General features: G+C 44.7%; 1 protein-coding gene across 1 annotated transcript in view; it reads right to left on the reverse strand.

Annotated features, from left to right (window-relative positions):
* The window catches only part of ITSN1 (intersectin 1), a 241,535-nt gene extending 224,095 nt beyond the window's left edge, over positions 1–17,440 (reverse strand). The window contains exon 1 of the mRNA XM_052646278.1: positions 17,304–17,440. The gene's annotated coding sequence lies outside the window, so the exon portion shown is untranslated. The remainder of the gene's footprint in view (positions 1–17,303) is intronic.
* Between the last annotated feature and the right edge of the window lie 572 nt (positions 17,441–18,012).

Genomic DNA, 18,012 nt, shown 5'->3' on the forward strand with positions numbered 1-18,012 from the left:
GAAGGAAGAAGCAGAGGGCAGGGGGGCACAGAGGCCCCAGAGGCAGAGAACAAGCAAGATTCAGATTGAGCTCCCAGATGGCCCTTCTGTACAGGCCTGCAAGGTCCTGCGTGGCCTGAGCTCACTGCCCTCTCCAGTATTCCCCCCTGCAACCACAGTGGCCTTCTACTCAAACACGCTGTGCCCCTTCATGCCACAGGCCCTGTCACAAGCTGGCCCCTCAACCCAACTTCTTTCCTTCCCTGATGACTTCCTAGACATCCTTCAGATGCCAAGTAAATGTCACATCTTCCCTAGACTGTAGGACTACATTAGGTCCTCTTGGACACTTTCGTCATAGCATTTCCAACGGTGAAGAATCATTTCTTTCTGCGACTGTGGGGATGGGGGGTATGTATGTCTGTCCTAATTAAAGAGTGAGGACAGCAACCTGTTGCCGCTGTCCCCTAGCTCCTACCACAGGATCTGCACACAGCGGTCACACACGAAGGGGTTGCAGCACTAATGAGGGGCCTTCCGAGCACAGCGCAAGCCAGAGTCTCCAAAGAAACCGGGGAGGACAGCATCCAGAACCCGGGGAAGGGAAGGCAACATCCGCCTCTTCCTTCACTCTCCTCTCAAGAGGCAAAGTGTGGATCAGATAGATTTACAAGATCTGCCTGGGAAGCAGGATCCTGGACCGGACAGGAGGAAGAGCCGCTCTTGAGAGCGAAGCTTCTGAGACATCCAGGGAGGGCTGGGGAGGCCTGATGAAAGGGGCAGGTCTGGAACAGCATCTATGTGGAAACGAAAGAAAGGTGAGGAAGAAATCTATCTGCAGGGGAGGAACAGAGCAGATGCGGGGAATGGGCTTGTGAACGTGGGGCAGGAAGGGGAGAATTGATGAACACACTCTATGGGGGCAGGGGCAGGGGGCTTCCCTGGTGACGCAGATGGTAAAGACTCTGCCTGCAAAACAGGAGACCTGGGTTCACAATCCCTGGATCGGGAAGATCCCTTGGAGAAGAGAATGACAACCACCTCCAGGATTCTTGCCTGGAGAATTCCATGGACAGAGGAACCTGGCAAAGAGTCAGATATGACTAAGTGACTAACACGCACTTGTGTAAAATAGATAGCTAGTGGGAAGCTGCTGTATAACATAGGGAGCTCAGCTCAGTTCGGGTACCTGTATACATATAGCTGATTCACACTGTCGTATGGCAATAGTGTGAAACGAATACAACATTGCAAAGCAACTTTATTCCAATAAAAAATAGTAAAACAGAATTTAAATATATATAATATTGAGAGTGAAAAAGAAAAAGAGAATTCTTAGCAGAATACAAGCTGAGGAAGAATATAGCTAAATGGGTAAAGACAAAGTCTGCAAGTTTGTACAGTCTTCTTTGGCTGATTTTATTTAAGTTTTTTTAAATTGATTTATTTTGTATTGAAGGATAATTGCTTTACATGGCTGATTTTTACTATCACAAATACAGGAAACAGAACCCAGAGAGTTGAGCTGGTCGAGTGAAAGAGGTCGGCGGGTTAGAAGTGACAGAAGGACAATGGGGCAAGGAACTAGCTGGGGTAACCCACTCTGAGGTCCCAGCTGCAGGGGGTAGGAAATGAGATGAGGAGGAAACTGACAATCTGAGATTAAAGGAAGAAGGTCCAGGAACCAGTTTTGAGTGGAATTGTTGTAATCAGAATGTAGGAAACAAATTATACTGCAGATATATAATTTTAAAACCAAGTGCAACTTTTCTCAAGGTACCATAAGCTCTTACCACCTACTGTTATCAGTCTCATAGGACAAAACAAAACAGTTCTCAAAAATAGGCCTGTGCCCTTCTGAAAAAGGTCAAGTTGCTATTTTCCTTGGAGTCTAATCTAAAAAAGCAGATACCTTAAGAAATAATACCCCTACAAAGAATTAATCTCAAAAATATACAAGCAACTCCTGCAGCTCAATTCCAGAAAAATAAATAACCCAATCAAAAAATGGGCCAAAGAACTCAACAGACATTTCTCCAAAGACATACAGATGGCTAACAAACACATGAAAAGATGCTCAACATCACTCATTATCAGAGAAATGCAAATCAAGACCACAATGAGGTACCATTTCACGCCAGTCAGAATGGCTACTGTCCAAAAGTGTACAAGCAATGAATGCTGGAGAGGGTGTGGAGAAAAGGGAACCCTCTTACACTGTTGGTGGGAATGCAAACTAGTACAGCCAGTATGGAGAACAGTGTGGAGATTCCTTAAAAAAACTGGAAATAGAACTGTCATATGACCCAGCAATCCCACTGCTGGGCATACACACTGAGGAAACCAGGAGTGAAAGAGACACGTGTACCCCAGTGTTCATCACAGCACTGTTTACAATAGCCAGGACATGGAAGCAACCTAGATGTCCATCGGCAGACAAATGGATAAGAAAGCTGTGGTACATATACACAATGGAGTATTTACTCAGCCATTAAAAAGAATGCATTTGAATCAGTTCTAATGAGGTGGATGAAACTGGAGCCTATTATACAGAGTGAAGTAAGCCAGAAAGAAAAACACCAATACAGTATACTAATGCATATATATGAAATTTAGAAAGATGGTAATGATAACCCTGTATGCGAGACAGCAAAAGAGACACAGATGTATAGAACAGTCTTATGGACTCTGTGGGAGAGGGCGAAGGTGGGATGATTTGAGAGAATGGCAATGAAACATGTATAATATCATATGTGAAATGAATCGCCAGTCCAGGTTTGATGCATGATACAGGATGCTCAGGGCTGGTGCACTGGGATGACCCAGAGGGATGGTCTGGGGAGGGAGGTGGGAGGAGGGTTCAGGATGGGGAACACGTGTACACCCATGGCGGATTCATGTTGATGTATGGCAAAACCAATACAATATTGTAAAGTAATTAGCCTCCAATTAAAATAAATAAATTTATATTTTAAAAAAAAGAACAAAAAATAAATTAAAAGGTTCATTCCTAAAAGAAAAAAAAGAAATAATACCCCTTTCCAGCTCCACCTTTTTCCTAGTATACATGTTTCCCCAGCAGTTCCAGACAAATCATAAGTTAGAAAGCCTCCAGATATGAGCCAAGAGAATGCTAACCTACCTTCAGGCATGGAAAAAAAATGTCATTATAGTAGTAGTCAAACGGATAATATAATGCCCACAGTTCTAAACCAAAAGTGATCTAGCTATATTATAGATAAGCAGCCCAAACTTCTTTCTATCTAGAGCAATCACAGGACAGTAAAATATATTTCACTTTAAAATGAATGAACAATACAAATTCTTGGACAGCACAGTGAGCATTTAATTTTAAAAAGTAAACTTTATTGAGAAGAAAGTTCATGCATACATTGGGTTGCTTTGATGTCTTTGTATTATAGTTTTACTAAAGACTATCATTCAAGGGGGAAGTTCCCCTGGAGGAGAGCCTGGCAACCCACTCTGGTATCCTTGCCTAGAGAATCCCGTAAACAGAGAAGCCTGGTGGGCTACAGTCTATAGTGTCACAAAGAGTCAGACAAGACTGAAGCAACTTAGCAGCACACCATTCAAAAGGGGAAAAAGAAGGTCACCATCAGCCCCTTTCTGTCTGATCGCTGTGCATGATGAGTGTGTTGGGTGTGCCTTTAGCCTGTCCAGCATCCTTTCATCTTGTAATTGATCCACTCTCCCTCCTTCTGCTAATTCCAGGAGTCTAGTTACTGACTTTACTAGCTACTTCACTTTACAACTGGTACAAAAGCTGGACCCAAAGCCCAGGACAGCCAATGAGTGTCTTGCATTCCCTTGGCCATGGTGACGGGCTGAGGCATGGCATCACGCCAGGACAATCAGAACCCTTGGACCTAACAGACAGACACGTAACTCAGTAGTTGTTGTTCAGTCGCTAAGTTGTGTCCGATTCTCTGGAACCCCATGGACTGCAGCTTGCCAGGCTTCCCTGTCCTTCACTATTTCCCGGAGTTTGCTCAAACTCATGTCCATTGAGTCGATGAGGCCATCTAATCATCTCATTCCCTGTTGTCCCCTTCTCCTCCTCCTGCCCTCCACTGGTCCCAGCATCAAAGGGTCAATACATTTCCCTTTTTTCCTTAAGGCAGTTTGGGCTTCTTCCACTTGCAAATGAAAAAATTCAGACAAATACAATTATGAATACGGAGAATTACAGCACTGAGTTTTCTTTCTTCTACTACAATTCTTTCTTACTCTTCCTAGCATTCTTTTTTATACATATTTTACTTATTTATCTGGCTGCACTGGGTCTTAGCTGTGGCATGTGGGATCTAGTTCCCTGACAAGGGATCAAACCCAGAACCCTCGCACTGGGAACATGGAATCTTAGGCCACTGGAACACCAGGGATGTCTCTATCATTCCTATTTTTTCCCCCTCCCCATCCAACTTCTTCATTAGAGCAGACTACTTAAATTTAGCACTGAGTACTTATGACATGACTGAAACAAAAAGCTAATTTAAGACTAAGCCTAGCCCAAGGTAAATTCTTTACGATCTGAGCCACCGGGGAAGTGGTAGCTCAGACATTAAAAGTGTGCCATGCAGGAGACCTGGGTTCAATCACTGGGTCAGGAAGATCCCCTGGAGAAGGGAAAGGCTACCCACTCCAGTATTGTTGCCTGGAGAATGCCATGGACAAAGGAGCCTGGCAGGCTACAGTCCATGGGGTCGCAAAGAATCAGACACAACTGAGGGACTAATACTAACACCCACCAGGTAAATTACACTGTGATTCAGTTTCTTGATATTTAGATAGTAAAGTTAAGAGTCTTCTTTCAGTTTCTGGAAGAGTACATGCTTAAACAGACGCAGTATCATTTCTTTCATGAGGTCAAAATGTTATATGTATATGAAGGGAAATTACTCCACTGAAATTCTAGGACATTTGGAAATAAATTCAAAATCTCTTCCTTTTTGTTTTTCTTCACAAGAGATCTGAACTGACTTAAGAAAGGTCACCCACCACATGTGCAAAATGGACTTTCTAATAAAATCGTAATTGAGTGAACTGGCTTAAATTTGTGCACTTCTGCTTCTCTTGCTATCCTTAATTTTTTAATTTAATTTTTATGTTATATTGGAATATAGCTGATTTACAATACTGTGTTAAGTGTCAGGTGTACAGTAAAGTGATTCAGTTATACATATACATATACTTAATCTTCTTCAGAGTATTTTCCCATATAGGTTATTCCAGAATACTGAGTAGAGTTCCCTGTGCTATGCAGTAGGTCCTTGTTGACTATCTATTTTATATATACTGCTGCTAAGTCGCTTCAGTCGTGTCCGACTCTGTGCGACCCCATAGACGGCAGCCCACCAGGCTAGTGGGGTGCCATCGCCTTCTCCGTTATATATACTAGTATATCCTTAATTTTTGATGTTGCTGTTATATGGAGAAATAATAAATTCACAACTTCCTCAGATGATGGTCAAGAAATACAAGAGATAAGGTAGGATTATAGAAAGAATACAGGGCTGGAAATGAAGAGAAGGCTTAAACAACCCAACCTCAGCTGGCTTCAGCTAAAACATATAGCAGGTGGGGTTGGGAAAGCGCTGTTAATCTCAAGAATACAGGACTTCACAGAACTTCACAGACTTCACAGAACAAGAAAACACCCAGCCCCAGAAAGGACTGGAGGAGGAGGTTTAAAGTAATCTCAGGTCGCATTCTCTCTTCCTGCTTCTCTATACTTACTTTAATCTCTCTATCCATAAATTACCTTTCTCTGTCCCCAGACACAACAGCAGAACACAGCAGCCTAGAACTCCCAAGTTTTTACGTTACGCCCTGAGAATGCAGTGAGGTCGAACCCTCACTTGGGCCCAAAGTCAAATTTCCAAGAAAAGGACACTGATTGGACTAGCTTGGGTCAGGACTGAACTAAACCTGATTCAATCCTCTGTGTATTCTGTGGGGAGGAAGAAGTATGCCAGGGAGTGGATGTCTAGGTTTGAGGACAGTTAAGGGATCGGTGTTGAGTTAGACAGACCCTCCAGAAGTTCCCATTACACAGTCCCAGCACTGTACCCTGGTTTTCTCATCATCACAGGAAAGGAACTGCTCACCAAAGTCCACTTGTGACTTTTTGTAGCAGAGTTTAATAGAACTCAAAACAATTAATGGAATTTAAGAAATTAGAGGCTGACTAGCATCCACCACTGGTTTGTTTTTTTTCTGGGGGAGGTGGGTTCATGTCAAAAAGAAATAAAAGCCAAAAAATTATAAATTCTGGAAATAAAAATTATCTTTTATAAATATGATGGTCAATATAATAAATGCAAGAGAAATTTTTTAAAAAAATCATGAGGTCTTGGAGAGCTGAGACCGCTGTCACAGTTCAAGGCTGGACAGCCGGAGCACTGCCAGATACAGAGCACGTGCTCAAACAGTCCCACTGACTAAACCCAGAGCTTCTCAACCGCAGTTCTCTAACATGGGTTACAGGTGTGCTCCAGGTACCAAGGCCCTCAGGTGTGGGGGATGACACTTGCCATGAGTACTATTTACTAGGACTAATGGGGTGCAATTATTATATAATATTACAAAAGTTGAGAGACACTGAATAAATGACCAAAATACTACTGGAACTCAGAGTTCTAGCAAGATGGCAAGTTACCAAGTAAATCCGAGTAAGGTCAATAAACGTTTAATCAGTGTTCAACTCATTTTTGCTGTGCAGTCGCTGAGTCGTGTCCGACTCTGCGACCCCGTGGACTGTAGCCCACCAGGCTTCCTCTGTCCATAGGATTTCCCAGGCAAGAATACTGAAGTGTGTGGCCATTTCCTCCTGCAGGGGAGCTTCCTGACCCTGGGACTGAACCTGAGTCTCCTGCATTGCAGGCAGATTCTTTACCACTGAGCCACTGGAAGCTGCTGGGAAGCCCAGCAACTCAGTAACTGTACCAAAAAAATGCAAATTAAAACAAACAAAACTGGCTAGGATTTTTTTTGGGGGGGGGGGGGGAAGGCTTTCCCCAATGCTAGTAAGGAAACAGGAGATTGGTACACACTGCCGAGGCAGCATACTCTTAAGGCTTGGGAGTATACTCCAATATACTGAGAGAGCTGGAATAGAGACTGCCGGGAGAAATATCAATAACCTCAGATATGCAGGGAGAAAGCAACGGCACCCCACTCCAGTACTCTTGCCTGGAAAATCCCATGGACGGAGGAGCCTGGTAGGCTCCAGTCCATGGGGTCGCATAGAGTCGGACACGACTGAAGTGACTTAGAAGCAGCAGCAGCAGATATGCAAATGACACCACCCTTATGGCAGAAAGCAAAGAGTAGCTAAAGAGCCTCTTGATGAAAGTGAAAGAGGAGAGTGAAAAAGTTGGCTTAAAGCTCAACATTCAAAAAACGAAGATCATGGCATCCAGTCCCATCACTTCATTGCAAATAGATGGGGAAACAAGGGAAACAGTGACAGGCTTTATTTTCTTGGACTCCAAAATCACTACAGATGGTGACTGCAGCCATGAAATTAAAAGACGCTTACTCCTTGGAAGAAAAGCTATGATCAACCTAGACAGCATGTTAAAAAGCAGAGATATTACTTTGCCACCAAAGGTCCGTCTAGTCAAAGCTATTGTTTTTCCAGCAGTCACGTATGGATGTAAGAGCTGTACCATAAAGACGGCTGAGCGCCGAAGAACTGATGCTTTTGAACTGCAGTGTTGGAGAAGATTCATGAGAGTCCCTTGGACTGCAAGGAGATCCAACCAGTCCATCCTAAAGGAAATCAGTCCTGAATATTCATTGGAAGGACTGATGTTGAAGCTGAAACTCCAATACTTTGATGCAAAGAACTGATTCATTTGAAAATACCCTGATGCAGGGAAAGACTGAAGGTGGGAGAAGGGGACGACAGAGGATGAGATGGTTGGATGGCAGGCATCACCGGCTTAATGGACATGAGTTTGAGCAAGCTCTGGGAGTTGGTGATGGACAGGGAGGCCTGGCGTGCTGCAGTCCATGGGGTTGCAAAGAGTCGGACACAACTGAACGACTGAACTGAACTGACACTGAGAGAGAAACACAGGCTACACAACTATACGTAGCTGAGGTTATAAGCTGGCAAGGCAACAAAGACTGAATGCAGCCCTCAGGTCTGCTCTGCTTGAATCCCAGTGGGTTATTAGTAGTTGTGTCTCACATAAAAATTGGAGATTTCACATTAAATCCGTATTTCTAAATTTTCAACTTCTCTTAAAGACCTAGAAGGTGAAGAAGCACCAAGACACATACTCCCAGGGCCAAGAATGTGTGGGCTGACTGACCCTGCACTGTCCCATCTCCAGGTCCCAGAGTCCCAAACAGGCCTGCGAGTCTCCAAGACTGAATGCAACTACGCTTCTAGGCGATTTGAGCAAAGCTGACCCTTCCCAGCGTATGGACAGGCATCATTTCTGGTCAGGGAGATTTGGGGTATGCTTTTTTATTCCCTTACCTGTATTTTTCAAAGCTGTCTTCAATAAACATGTACCGTTTTGGTAATAAGAAAAAACATGTTATTTCTTTAATCTCCCAAATCACAACTGCAATATCACTTCATCTAATGAGATCACAACAACTAAAGATAACAGATAATGACTATGGTTTAAAACTAATTGAACTAAGGGAGTAACATAAGGTTACAATTACCACAGTATTTCCCTTTCTTTGATACTAATTAAAACACCAGATTGGACAGACAATATTAGCACTTTACAAACTGGCTCTTCCCTCAAGTACATAGCTTCTATAGACACTCAATTCATAAAACCCTATTCTAAGGATTCGTTTCCGTATATTAAGTTTCTTTCACCAAAAAATGCAAACAGAAAAATCTCTCCTACCAGAAATCTACAGCCATAACCTCAATTAAGTTAATGGTTAAAAAGTTAAATTCCCGATCTTTATTTTACATGGTGTTGTTTTAATTGATCCATAAGAATAGTGATTTTATGGGGTTCTCTTCCTCAGAAAACTTCAAAAAGTTTATACAAATAGCCATTCATCTCACCCCATCAAAGATTAAATCATACTACCCTCACAGTAAAGAAAAAGTACAACTTTCAGGTAACCGACAACAGGCGGTGGGGTGGGGGCGGTCTGTTAATTCACCATCTCCCTCTGAGTTTCCTCCAGGCCATTCCCACATAACATCCAGAGGGATCTAGTCAAACAAAAGGGTCTCACCTGCTTAAAACTGACATCAGCATCCTGCCTCCTCTGACTCTGAGGAAAATCCAAGCCGGAGCCTGTCTGCTTTATCCCCCACCCATCTCTCCAGGGCTCACCTCCCCCGGGTCCAGCACATGGCTGCTGAGTGTCCACCGTGCCCTGGACCCTGTCCCCGGGCGTGAGGACAAGCCTTCCTCTCTCGTGGAACCCACCCCCTACTCAACCGCCCTACCAAGTTCTCCTCCTCCTCAGTTTCTCTGATCATCTTTTTTTTATTTCTTTTTTTTTGCTTTGAGAGCACTTACATTTGTTTATAATTTGATTTATGTATCTATTTGCAGCCATGCTTGGTCTTCGTGGCTGAGAGGGCCCTTCGCTAGTTGCAAAGAGCAGGGGCTGCTCTCCTGCTGGAGCACAGGCTCCAGCACGTGGAGGCCTCAGCGGCTGCGGAGCGCAGGCCCAGAGTTGGCACACAGGCTCCGGGGCCCCACGGCGGGTGGGTCTTCCCACATCAGGGACCGAACACGTGTATCCTGCGCTGACGGGAGGATTCTTCAGAATACTCAAACAGCAAGTTTATTAACTATATCTCAAGGTATCTGAAAATAAGCAGTACTACCTATAACAGACTTACTTGTTATTGACTGGCTTTGTTTAACAATACTTTTTTGTAAGTGAAGAAGAGAGGAGGAGGGAATTTTAATCACTGAAGCCTGGTATACATACCAGGAATATACCACTAATTGTTTGGTCAACTTTTCAAGGTTTCTCTAATTACCAGCTATACAGCTTTTATATGTCAGTGATCAAAATGGGATACTCAAATTCTGTAAGAATGGAGCAGTTGACTTTCAAATGATTCCAGAAACTGAAAGGCTACTTGCTTCTAAAATCTATTATCTTTAGGATTACAGGAGAAATGAATTGATTTTTATAAAACAGTGGATGCACAACAAATACTCTTGTTATAGATAATGTACAGGAATGGGTACGTGTGTGTTTATTCAATGGCTTATAATACGATACATTATCCTTGTTATAGGGTTTCTCTGGTGGCTCAGTGGTAAAGAATCTGCCTGCAATGTGGGAGGGTTCAATCCCTGGGTCAGGAAGATCCCCTGGAGAGGGAATGGCAACCTACTCCAATATTCTTGCCTAGAGAATCCCATGGGCAGAGGAGCCTGGCGGGCTGCAGTCCATGGGATTGCAAAAAGTCAGACACAACTGAGCAAGTCATGCTTTTACTTTCACCCTTGTTAGAATAAAGCTGGTCAGAAAATTTGCCTCAGAGAGAGGTGATAGGCCTCTACACAAGCACAACAAATGGCTCCAACGGCATCTTGTCCCCCAGCTTTTATCACAAGAATCAGTGTCCTCCTTAACCAGGCCGGTGAAAACATGGCAGAAGAGGCAGCTGGCTTTGCCCATTTCCTGCACCAGAGGGACTTGCAGACACAGTGCAGGGATGAACACAACCATCCCTGAGAGAGAAACCAGTCAAAAGCTCCCCAAGGCACAGAGGATCCAAAGCTGGCCCTCCTGCATGAAGGAGAGGATGTTTAATTTTAACCAAGAATAAAAAAAAAAAATTCTGACCAACTGCTGTGACCTTGTAATTTTCACATTCAAATTCAGGTGAGTCTGAAACTATCACATCCCTCAGTTCAGCTCCTGGCTCCACCACTGGATGAGGACCGAAGGGGCCTCAGGACCACTCCCACCCGGCCCACACTGTGCTGAGAAGGGTTTTGGTGACCAGCCTACCACTGAGCTGGGGTGGTCCTGCCTCTCTCAATAGCACAAACTCAGGCCAGAGAGCTGAAGCCAAAACGATTTCACCAACCCTCTCTCTGGGAGATAAGCTGGCAAGGTAAGCTGCCAATCATTAATCCTACTAGAAAAAAAGATGAAGAGAGCGATGGTGAATTCAAACAGATTCAGTTCAGTCGCTTAGTCGCGTCCGACTCTGCGACCCCGTGGACTGGGGCAAACCAGGTTTCCCTGTCCCTCACCCACTCCCAGAGTTTACTCAAACTCATGTCCATTGAGTCAGTGATGCCATCCAACCATCTCATCCTCTGTTGTCCCCTTCTCCTCCCACCTTCAATCTTTCCCAGCATCAGGGTCTTTTCCAAGGAGTGAGTTCTTCGCAACAGTGGACAAAGTATCAAACAGATTAGCTTACTGGAAATTCACCTTGTTAGCAGGCTAGTCATTAGGAAGAAAACATCAATGATTTTCTACCATCACACTTTAGAAGGTTTTTTAAAAAACAACAACAACAACAAAAAAAAAACAATCTCCCAGTGGATGGGTGACATCTCTACAGTAAGGCCTTGCATTTCTGAACTGAACTTCCATCAGACACTTATTTCTCCAACAAGGCTGACGTGGAAATGTTTGTACAGGCTCCCGGCTGCCTCCCTAAGCTTACTTCTTCCCTAAGCCCACTTGTCTTGTGTTTCCAAGGCAGGTCCACACCAAGTAAACTGCCTTTTCCAACTGTGCTAGTCTCCTCTGTGACTCTGATCCTGTTTTTCATATGGGGGTGTTTTAGGAAAACTACTACAGAATAAAGGGTAGCATACTGCTTTCAGAGGTGAATGCTAGACAGGACAGGAGGCTTATTTGTGAGCTAAGTTATGAGACTAACTCCTTACTGAGAGGGCTTTGAATCTGTGTGCCAGCTACTTTATAAATGAATACATGCCAAGAAACTGCTAGGTTAGTCTCAAACAGAAATCAGGAAAGCAAAAAGTACCCCAACACCCGTACAACATTTGCAGGCAAGAGGCAGTCCAGCGCTGTGGAGTTTGGGCTCTAGAGTAACCATTCTGCAGAGTCACTTGCTGGCTCCTGTGACTTAACAGAGGGCATTTTGGTTTTCAAGTCACATTCATCTAAAAATCAAGAATTTGTAAAAATTGAGTTTATGCTTATAAAATGCTGTAAATGGACTTGATAAGTGTTAGCTATTATTCTTACAGGTATATGAATTTCCAGCTTTCAGATCACATCACCAACATGGTCACAATAACAACCTATTCTTCTTTCTAAAGAGAAAATAATTCCCTAGACTGGTCATTTATTAAGTCATTCCTCAAAAAAAAGGAAGGGGGAGGGAAACGGAACTCTTATACAACACGCTGAGTGTAAATTGCTACAACCTTTCTAAATGACTAACTGAAAGGATATATCAAAAACCCTTAAACCATAATATGTACTTTGATCTTACAATCACACCTCTAGAAATGTATCCTAAAGGAAAAAAAAAAATCTCAAAGATATATAGAGATGCATGGAGGACAGTTATTGCAGAGATAATGATAATAGCAGTGGGAGAAAAATAATGTTTAATAAAAACAAATCGGTTGGGTACTTTCCCTGGTGGTCCAGAAGTAAAAAATCCACCTTCCAATTCAGAGGATGTAGGTTCAGTCTCTGGTCAGGGAACCAAGATCCCACATGCCTTAGGCAACGGAGGCTGTATTCCACAACGAAGACCCGATGCAGCCAAATAAATAAATAAATCATAGATCCGCAAAATGGAATATTATTCAGTCAACATTACAACTGACTACATAGAGAAGAAAAGATTCATAATGAGATGTTACGAAGCACAGGTTAGGAAACAACCAAATGTATACCAGGATCCCATATTTGCTACCCAAAATTATATATACTGACAAATAGCACAGAGAAAAAACAGTTTGGAGAGAAATGTATTCAGGTAGTAGACCTCTAAGTATTTTATGGTTTTTTACTCTTTACTTTCCTGTATTTCAATTGTTCTACCACAAACATGCAATTCTATAAAATACAAGGGATCATCTAAACTGATTAATAGATTCTTTCTGAAATAGTACTATTAAGCTGAGAAGGATGACAGGCTTATCTTTATTTACAAAAAAATCTGCATAGAACCTGACGTTTTATTAGTTACTTTTAATGTTTAGTTATTACTGTAATTTTAAAATTATACATATTCAGTGCCAGGAAATTAGCAAGAGACTTTTTAAGCAATGGATTTCTACTTACTACCATAAAGTACATTAGTACAAAAACTGAACAGACTAGCTAGAGTTTCATACATTTTTATATATCTCAATATTTTAGCATCATCATAACTAACACATATTAAATGAATGTGTCTCAAGAACTTAAGTGAGAACTTAGAAGTATTAAATTAAAAAAAAAAACTTCTTTTAATTTTTAAAATTTTGGCCGTGCTGGGTCTTCTGTGCTGCTTTCTTAGTTGCGTCAGTAGGCGCAACCAGGGCGTCCCTGGTGGCCTGGATGGTAAAGGGTTAGCGTTAGGGTTAAAGCACCGCACCGCACAACTAGAGCTGCGGTCATGGGCTTCTCTTTGCAGAGGCGTCTCTTCTTGTGGAGCACAGGCTCTAGGGCATGTGGGCTCAGCCGCTGCGTCACACTGGGCTTAGCTATGCCGTGCATGGCGTGTGGAATCTTCCCGGACCAGGGATCGAACCCATGTCCACTGCACTGACACGTGGATTCTTAACCACTGGACCACCACGGAAGTCCTAGAAGTATTACATTTTACTACAACAATTCCCATTTTCAGCTGAGAAAACTGAGGCGCTGAGAGGTTAGGTGACTAGATCAAAGTCACAGACCGTGCTGTGCGGTGCTTGGTCGCTCAGTCGTGTCTGACTCTTCACGACCCCATGGACTGTCGCCCGCCAGGCTTCTCTGTCCATGGGGATTCTCCAGGCAAGAAGATTGGAGTGGGTTGCCATGCCCTCCTCCAGGGGATCCTCCCGAACCAGGGATCAAACCCAGGTCTCCTGAATTGCAGGCAGATTCTTTACCATCTGAGCCACCAGGGAAGCCCAAAAACATTGGAGTGGGTAGCCAATCCCCTTTCCAGGGGATCTTCCTCACCCAGGAACCCAACTGGGGTCTCCTGCATTGCAGGCGGATTCTTTACCAGCTGAGCTGGTATGGTCAAACCCAATATTGCCTAGAGGTTGTACTCTTAACTATCCATACCCTCAACTACACGGCAGAAGCTGTTATTTATGGGGCCTATGCTGGGCTCCAACAGAAAGGAGTGAAGGTCATATATTAGTAGAAAAATAAAATTGGAAAATTACTAATTTTCATTATTTTGGGAAAAAACAATTTTATATTGCATTATGTTGGACTTTTCATAGATTATAAAATGGCATTCTGATATACTGATAGCAAATAATTTACCATTATGCTGTGACTTAAATTTACATTTTGAGTCTAAGCAAACATTTTGCTAGCAGCCTGCTTTTCAGCTTATCATCTTGAGTTACGCTTGGGAAAGGTTCTCTCCTTTCAGAGCCAACCAAACTTACAGAAATGACTGGGGTGTGGTACTTATACCCAGTTTATAAAGTGACTATGAAATGACAAGATTAACTTTACAAGTAAAAGTTTAAAGGTGTGGCCTCACTATGATGTAATTCACCCAAATATTTCATAGAGTTCCTCCAGGCACTACTCTAGGAGGTACAGTGATCTCTGCCCTTCTGAGATGTATTATTATAGGTGTCTCACATATCTAAGGTCATGGTGTTTTATTAGATGTCCAAGGTATGAAAGCTATTCTGTCACTTGAAAGACACGCTATCCTCTTCAGGACACGGTCTGGGGCCACTCAGTGAGAAGGAACCACGATGCCAGTGGTTCTCCAATGCTACTGTGTAGGAAAACTTCCTGGAGAGCTTGTTGGAAATCAGATTCCAGGAGTCTGTATTTTTACCAAGAACTTCAGGTTATGGTGATGTAAGTGACCTGAAGTCTACACGTTGAGAAACCTGCCAGTAAGTGGAACTATTCAGAAGAGAAAGATCATTCACAAGAGAAGAGCCCTACGGCAGTGGAATGTGAACTGAGTAATATAAACCCGACCGACCTGTAATTAATTCCCTATAATTCACAAATCCACATTAAAAAGCTGAGTAAGAGTAGAGGGATTTAATGGCACCTCCTCCTTACCCTCTTTATGGAGATTTGAGTTTGCCTCAATCTAGTAATTAGGAGAAAACATGAATTTAAGCAGAGTTTTATTTCCAATAATAGGGATAAGCATTAAGAAAAAGGAAATTGCTAGTCAATCGCAAAAAAAAAGCTAAGAGACACAAACATTTCAGGGAACTAACTTGCTACCACTTGTTTTATGCCCTATTTCACAATGCTTAGTATCTGAACAATCCACAGGGTTCCAAAGTACATCAAAAATGTGTTCATTTCCTCTCTTACTCAGGCAGAATAATAATAGACTTTTGTGAAGGTACCATGTGCCTCAGAAATTTCAATAGATACATTCTTAAATAAACAGCCTTCAAAAACAATTCTATCAGAAATTCACCCTACTGCAGCTACTTATAGAAGTCTTAAATAGCTTTTGGACCATCACTAAATTAGTGTCCTTCATTTCTGAATTTGGATTACCTAAAATTTTGGGGTTCTTTACAACTGTCCTACAGAAAGAACTCAATACTGAAAAATGTTTTTCTTTTGTTATAAGCAAACTCATAAAAATAACATGTTTCAGGTGAACTATTAAAAATTTAGAAACAAAACACAGTATTTTGTTCTCCATAATAAGTAGAAATCATAACTTTAGGGGGGGTACTAAGCTTCTGCACCTTAAGTCATATTAAAAATAAGGGTATCCCAACAAATATACTCCTATTTCAGACAGTAAGAGTAGCACTACCTAAACCTGCCGGCCTGCTGGCTCCATGGTCCCATTTCATACCCTCAGATCCTGTCCACTACATAAACTCTGAGCCTGGTCTTCATCCTTTCAAAGGGATTAGTAAAAACTGCCTCCCCGATGACAGAATTGAGATTTTCCAGATGCATTTTTGGCACGGTACTTGTTTTTTATTATCTATACTTTTTATTGCACTTGTTTTTATTATTTGGACGTCCCGACCACGTAAACATTAAGAGCAGGATGCCAGCAGATAAAGCACAAAGAAACGCAACTATTCGGAGTCGCATCTATTTAAATTTTCAGGCTGGTGCTGCCTCCAGAATAGCACCGAGGATGGCAAAGTTCTAAAGGAAACTTTCATTTTCAGAGGCTATCAAAAAATCTCCAGAGCCTTCAACTCAACACAGACGCCCCTAATGGTTTTCTTCAAAAACAAAGCCTTTAGTATGAATCACAACAAAAGATGCCCATAGGAAATGTAATCTACGAAGGTGCTTCCTAATCCAAAAGGCAAACAAGAAGAGGGAAAAAGGCGCAACCCCATTCCTCGTCGGTTAGCTTTTCCTGGGGATTCTGACTGCATTTTCCTCGGTCAAGCCAGACAGAGCCTGGTAACTGTGGCTTCGGTCCACACTGTAAAACCGTGTCAGTGCGTAAAGAAGGGGAAAAGGAAGCGGCCGACACCGGGAACGCGCTCCCCCCTTGAAAGGATGAGCCGCTTTCTGTGAAATACCACCGGAGTCAAGTCAGTCCCAGCTGGAGGACGCGGGGCCAAAACGGCATTGACTGCCCTTCACTGACAGGGTAGGTTTTTTTTTTTTTTTCTTTGCGGGCGGAGGAGAGAGAAGAAGGGATGAGCCGGGGAGGAGAGGCCGGGCATTCCGGATCCCCGGCAGGCTGGCGGGGAGGCGAGGCTCGGCCGGCCCGCCCCACTCGGGCGACCGCGGGCAGCGAGGTCAGCCCTGCAAGGGACCCCACCGCCCCGCGAGCCCCTGGAGAAAGGACGGGACCTCCCCCCAGTTCGGCTGGCCACCGCGACCGATGCCCATTCAACCCCCCGAAGCCCGTCCCGCGGCCGCCGCCCACCCCCCAGCCTCGGTCCGCCGCGGAGCCCCGGCCTCCCGGCGCGTGCCAGCCGGCCGCCACCACCACCACCCAGCCAGCCACCCCCGGCGGCTCGGGAGGATGGGAAGGACGAGTGACGGGGCGCCTCCCGGGCGTGCGGCTCAGGGTGAAGGGCGCCGGGAGGGACGCGCACAGCGGCCCCGGGGTCGGGGCGGGGGGGTGGACGGGCGTCCCGGGCGGCCATCGCGCCCACCCTCGCCCCGGCCGCCTGCCGGGTGCAAGGCAGGCCGACGCGGTCCAGCCCTCTCCTCACCTCATCTCCAGGCGGGTCCACGCTGCCGCCTCAGGGGGACAAAAAAAAAATCAGTGCAGCTCAGTCGCCACGGAAAGGGGACGCAGGAGCCGCAGCCCCGCACACCATCCCCGCCCGCCTCTCGGGGCGTCCCGGAGTCCGCCCGGGATTCTCCCTCGCGAGCCGCCGTACTACCGAGCAACCAAGCTGCGCGCCCTCCCGTCTCCACCTCAGCTCTCGGCCTCCCTTCGCTCCTCTCCCTCAGTCCCTCGCTCCCGCCTATCTCCTCATCTCCCCCGGGACCTGCCTCCCCCGCGCCCTCTCCGCCCCTCCGTCTCCGCCCACGGGGTGGGTGGGTGGGGACAATGAAAAAACAACCAATCGAAAGAAAGGGCTCACACCTCCTCTCGCTCCCTCCCTCTAGCCCCGCCCACCGGGGGGGAAACGCAACTGAAAAAAAAAAAACCTGGAAGAGGAGGGAGTGACAGCCGGATCGACAAATCAGCAAACTCAGAGGGGGCGGGACCTGGCCACCCCCCCAACCCCGCCCCCCGCCATCCCGCCCCCTTTCCCGAAGCAGGCGTCTGGCGTAGGGTTTCCCGACGTGCCTAGAGGCGTCCGGTGTGGGGCTTCGGGACGGTTTGTTCCATGGTCTCGGTGCCATTTGGCGATGCTGTGCTAGGCGAGGTACAAGTTAGGACGCCTTCAACTAACTAACGGCAGGTGTCAC

The sequence above is a fragment of the Budorcas taxicolor genome, chromosome 1 (genome assembly GCF_023091745.1).
Source record: "Budorcas taxicolor isolate Tak-1 chromosome 1, Takin1.1, whole genome shotgun sequence".
Lineage (NCBI taxonomy): Eukaryota > Metazoa > Chordata > Mammalia > Artiodactyla > Bovidae > Budorcas > Budorcas taxicolor.